The sequence below is a fragment of the Geospiza fortis genome, unplaced genomic scaffold (assembly GCF_000277835.1).
Source record: "Geospiza fortis unplaced genomic scaffold, GeoFor_1.0 scaffold286, whole genome shotgun sequence".
Taxonomy (NCBI): domain Eukaryota; kingdom Metazoa; phylum Chordata; class Aves; order Passeriformes; family Thraupidae; genus Geospiza; species Geospiza fortis.
Window position 1 is genome coordinate 1,413,374 of NW_005054444.1, and position 6,000 is coordinate 1,419,373.

Consider the following 6,000-nt stretch of genomic DNA (forward strand, 5'->3'; position numbering starts at 1 on the left):
AGATGTTGGAGACTCTGCTAAGATGTGGCAGGATGAGGCATGGCAATGAAGGGGAGAGAAAGCAATTAAATGTTACAAGAAGGAAAAAAGCCAGAGTCCCCTAAGGAGAAATTTCTAATCAGAGAAAAGGGTGGAAGACCCCTATCAGAGGCATCACTGCAAATCAGATACATAGAAGTCTTGAGCAATGTTCTGCTTCCCTAAAAAGCAGAATTTTCCCAAACTCTAGTTGGTATGTTCCTCCTTTTCATCAATGATATCCATATTCTTTGAGGAACTGGGAGTTTCTAGTTTGGGACTAAAAATACAACCTGAAAAATCAGTTCTGGGTGGTTTTTTCTCCCCATCAGAAATGTGAATACAAATTTTTGTCACTTCTGCCTGAAGAAGTGTATTTTCCAGGTTTCTGGTTTAGCCACTGGACCAAAAGCTTGGCTGTTGCAAAGTGTTTGCCTCCTAGTTTCTAAAGTTGCTGAATACTTTCACAATGGAGAAAATTTATTTTTTGTTCAACATGACCACAAACCCAAACATTGCAATGGACTTCTTGATTTCCCCCAGCTCAGTTCCGCAACTTATGCAGCAACAGGGTTTTGAGGAAGAAAAAGAGGCAGATAAGACACGCAGAGAGTGACCAATGTTTTACAAGTGGTTTTAGGGGCGCTGCAGTTCTGGTTCCTGGGAGGTTGATGGGGCAGAGCAAAACCCACACCAGGAGATTGGTTTGCAAGAAAATGCACGTACCTTGCTAGAAACAGTCTCCCTGCCCCAAATTTGGAAAACAAAATTTTTCTTAAGATGTCATGACAAAAGAGGGATCTTGGGAGATGATGCTGGGTTTGCCTACAGAATTGTTGAAGGGATCTTCCTGATCCCCTCTTCAATATGGATTTGGCTGATGGAGGTGCCTATATCCAACAGATAAAAATCAGTCTTCACCCCTCAAGTCTGTCTTGATTCAGGAGGCAGCAGATGACACAGGAAGAGGTAGAGATGATGACAGACAGTTAGGTACAGCACTTTCAGAAAGCTTCAGAAGGACATTCCTGCATACTGAACTCAGGGCTTGGGTGGGAAGGACAAAAACTTTATCAGAATAGCGTTCTTCATGATGACACCTGCAGTCCTTGCTTTCAGGTGGACATCTTGGCCACATCCCAGCTGCCTCTCAGAACAGGACCTGGATGCTTACCACTCCTTGGCACATTAACTTTTGCTTTGGAAAAGAACTTGGTTCTGAGGAAAGGAGCCACAGTGGCATTCACTTCTGAGAATACACACACCATTGAGTGCAGGTACTCTGAGTGCTGCAGTGAAATTCTCTTGTGATTCAAACCTGAGCTAGCTTCTGGTTTTCCTACAGAAAGCTCATGATGCCCAGTCTTTGAGATGCTGTCTTCAGCTGGAAAAACATAATTAGAACCATGTTAGAAGGACATCCAGTGTTGATTCTTATGGTCAGACATATTAATTACATCTGTACACTGAGCATGCTTTATGTTTAGCTCTGACAGCTGAGTCTTCCTTTATAGGATACACCCGACTTTCTCTAATAAATCATTATCCTTGCCAAGCCAAGTGATGAAATAAAGTGAGATGTATGTGTTTTTCTTGGCAGACACTATCTTTTATAAGGATTTAAATTTTCCTTCAAGGGTGTCTGTTCTTTTTTTAGACAAAGCAGAGAATTACACCTCTACTCCTTCTCTTTTTCTGTTTTATCCTACCTCAGATGCTTTCATGTTCCCTTACATTTATTTCTCCACTTCTTTATTTTCTTTGCACTCCTGCTGTCTCTCATACTGTTTCCCCCTTTATTCCTTTTTTTTCCTTTTAAATTTGTTCCTTTTACCTTTTCTTGCTAGACCACAGATGAAGAGCATACATTGAGAGAAATAAAAGAATTTAAAGAAGTTCTTGCACTGGACACACATCTGTTCTGTCTTTTAAAATTTAGTGTTTCTGAAATTATTTCCTAAGCAGTCTTGTGTAAGGTACTAGTACTAATTCAGGTACTGTTGGCCTTGCAAGGTTCATGTTATCCAAGAAATCCACAACCCCCAGTTCTTCACTTGTCCAGTTCATGCTGGTTATCCTTTGTTTATCTCAAGTTGTCTAAGACAAATCCTATGATTTAAGCCTTTATGTCTCTACCTGGTTACAAGGGAATAAAAACACTTTTTATTTTATATGGAATCAGTTTACTTACCTGAGCAAGCTTTTTCACATCCTGCTGCTTAATTATAAATCAATTCTCTTGACAGACTTTTGGACAATATGCTGGTTTCCTGGAAATGCCTCAGCTGATCATGAGGTCCAGTACTTGAGCACCATCTCCTGCTCACAGCAAATCACCTGCACCCTCTCGGTGTCGCTGTGATCTACCTTCATGAGATCAGGAGGAGATGCACAGTGCCTCTGACTCTGTCACTACAGTCTCTTGTGGTGCATCAATGGCTCTGCAGCGAGGTAAGAATTCTGCAACATTCGCTAGAAAGAGAAAACACAGCCATAAGACAAGGAATTGCTTCGCTCAGGATCTTAAAATGCACCATAAACACTGGCTTGTGCTATCGTCCATGTTTTAACATAGGGGAAATTCAATGTAGCATTTAAGAACTGGACATGGATCTGGTTGTTTAGAATGGAGATCAAAACAGACCACTGTAAACACACTCCAGTGCTGTGCCCCTCCCACGACATTCAATCCTGCTAGGTGAGGCACCTGCTGTCTTAGATCCTCATGCAGACTGAGTTGCCACAATTTTACATGCATTAGATGTCTGCAAATTTACTCTAGCTAAGGATCAAGGAGGCAAGTTCACTGCCTGAATACTCTTTTGCTTCTGACATGAGCTAAAGCAGCTGTTTCTCACTACATAGTTGCCAGTTCTGAAAGCAGAGCATGAAGGCAACCTCTTTCAGAACACTTAAATACATATCAAGGCCTCTCCTGTGCGGTCCATCAAGGTTTTCCTCTAAAAGATCATCCTTATTTCTCATGGCTATAGGCATACCTTCACCTGAGTTCTTCCATTTATTTCCAGCTTTATTATCTCCTAAAGTGTCTCTGTTTTTGAAGTGACATTTTCCCCCATTCCAACTCCTCTTGTAAAGACTATAATTAACAAACTTTGCATACCTGAAATCAGAATAAGTCTGGAACAGAGAACATTTTGGGGATAAGGAAACAGAGAAAGTAAAAAATAGAAAGGGGTTGATTGGTTTCATTGGTAATAAGAGAGTCAATGTTTCCTCTTCTGTGGTTAAAATTACTTCTGTTGGGGAAGGAAGTAGTGGGACCCACACAGAACAAGGCAGATTTGGGAGGAAGCCAAGAATAAACTCTTCTATCACATGTACAATGCAGAGACACTTCTCAGATTCATTAGAACAGCACCCAATTCAGACACCAGTTAAAACTACTGCAGAGCACTGGCTTTAAGGACAGAGAGTCACTTTTTCATGAGTCAAAACCTGCTTAGGAGATATATTGCTTCATGGGATCATCTGACCAGATGAGGAAAGAAACAGCCAGCTGCTGGGAAGTGTTTGCCCAGACTGGATATCCCCAGGCCTTAAAGAAACTAGTAAAATTCCTCCTGACCAGACATGAAAAGGTTTCTGCCTGCAGATTCATTTTTGAGTCATCACCATCTGGGAGCTCAGTCATATTTTGGTGTTCAGAAAATATCTTGGTGAAGGCTTCCTATGCAAAGGCCTCTTGCAACTCTGAATCACAAGTGACACAGTACTAAATACATGCTTGGAAGTTTAGAATTATTCTTCCTGCATTCTTAACAAAATCTTGTATTAAATTCAGTTATTGGTCTTTTCACAGGGCATTTTTCTTTTTTTTTTTTTAGTGTAGCTACCTCCAAAATTTGAAATGCCTACTGAAGAACCAAAGCAGCCCTTAAACAACACCAGATTATTCAACAAACTCATCTGTCTACTGTTCACACAAAACCAAAAATCAAGTACTTATATAAGTGCTCTTCATCCTGAAGGGCAGGACTGTGCTCACAGGCTTGATCCCTACTTTGTTTTTCCCAACTGTTACAAGTGTTCAAAACAAGACTGATAAAAAATATCAACCCACCTCTCCATGGTTATAAGTATGCATACTTTAAATGTCTCTTCATACTCACAATACATAAGACTCTTCTCAGAGCACAAAATGCAGGCTCCCCGCCTAGAGACTCTGCACAGTTGATGTTTGTACTGTCAATTAACCCTGGTTGCTACTGAGTGGAGTATTGCACCACAACACTGAAAGACCAGCTCAGATGTAGTATTAGGGAAAAAAGAAAAAGAGAAAGAAAAATAACAATTTCCAGTGAGCAGAAGTCATCTTTGCTACTGCCCAAAGGCTGTGGTTCACTATTGTATCTCAAACCAATGCATTCCACAGCCCAATGAGCCTTGCACTGTGCTGTGATCACAAATGACTCAAAACAAGCACATTTTCTGAGGACTGCTTCAAAAACTTTTCCCTGAAGCTCTGGTTCTCTTGCTGGAGTTTGCTACTCGGAGACAGATCGGGACTGACTCATGTTGATTTGTGGAATCCTGTGAGCTGGCACAGGTACCCAGTGCTGGAGACTAAGAGTCAACAGACAAGATGATCTGGGGTAGGGATCAAATACTTGCAGGAAGTGACAAAAGGAAAGAAGCTTCCCTGGAAAAAAATAATAAATTTGTAAATGTGGCACAAGCCTAATTTGTCTGCAGATCCACGGTCTGATTTCCTCACTTGATTTCAGATGTGCCTCATCACAATGGGCCTGCCTGGCAACCACGGGAATATGTCTGACTTTGGTCACCATCACTGGACCCAACTCTAACCTGAGGACTGATTTCCATGCTTGACCTCAGACCTTCCTCATCCCTGGAGACTTGCCTAGCAATCTTGACCCTGGATGCTGTGCCAGGTGTGCCCTGCTTGCCTCACTCAGGTGTTGTGGCTGGTCCCCAGCTGTCCTGCTGGCTGTGTTACTGCAGCTGGCTCCTGGCCACCAACCCTCAGGGAGCAGCCACCTCCACTGCGCCCTCACAGTGTCCATTGTACCACAAAGCAAATAGGGAACTGGGATTCAGTTTATTTTGTTTTTTTGGGGGGGGAAGGCAGATTCTTGTCAGTTTGTTTTAGTAAAGTAGCTCTTTACTATTGAATATTATGGAAATATGGAATATTATTTCACAACTCACTTGAGTTTTGGCTTGAATTTGCTGCTGATGGCCACCATTACTTCTTCACTGTATTTGTCATCACTTTTGTTCCAATTTTGCTGGTTCTCATGCTGTTTGTAAAAAGCCTCTTTTTTTCAGAAAAGACAAACTTACTGTACTCCTTAACATCTTCCATGAGCTCCTCAGTATTGCTGACAACCATAACCAGCTTTAAAAGTCATGTTCCAGTAGCTCTCCATAGGATTTTGATATCTTTGGTTCTTTTTCCTTTAAGGACAATTCAACAGGCTGAACTGGTTCCTTATAGCTCCAAAGTAGTGCAGGAGGGATACAGAGCCATTCATATCTTTGAAGTGGTGCTACACTCCCCTTGTTTTAGCAGGTCTGAGAGAAGCAGGAAGAGTTTTATATGTTGGGTTCCACCAGAGGCCAAGTAGTGCTGCCTGGATCTGTGCACAGGATCTGCAGTGTCTGTCCAAAACTTTTTATCTTATGAGATTATAGGTTATCTTGTAGGTTATAGGTTATATAGGTTATCTTATGAGAAGGAGCCACGTAAATCAATCCAGAAGCAACTGATATGTAATCTCAACACAATTGTGGCAGAGCCACTGACAGATTACAACTTTACTGTTGGATTCAGAGCCATATGAGGCCAGATGTAATGATTGATTAATAAAAATCCTTCTGACAGAAAGACATGCTTGGAGAAGTAAATGCAGTATGGAAACACAGCACCCACTTTTCATGGAATGGTTTGGGTTGAAAGGGACCTTCAGTGCCATCTAGTCCAACTCCCCTGCATTG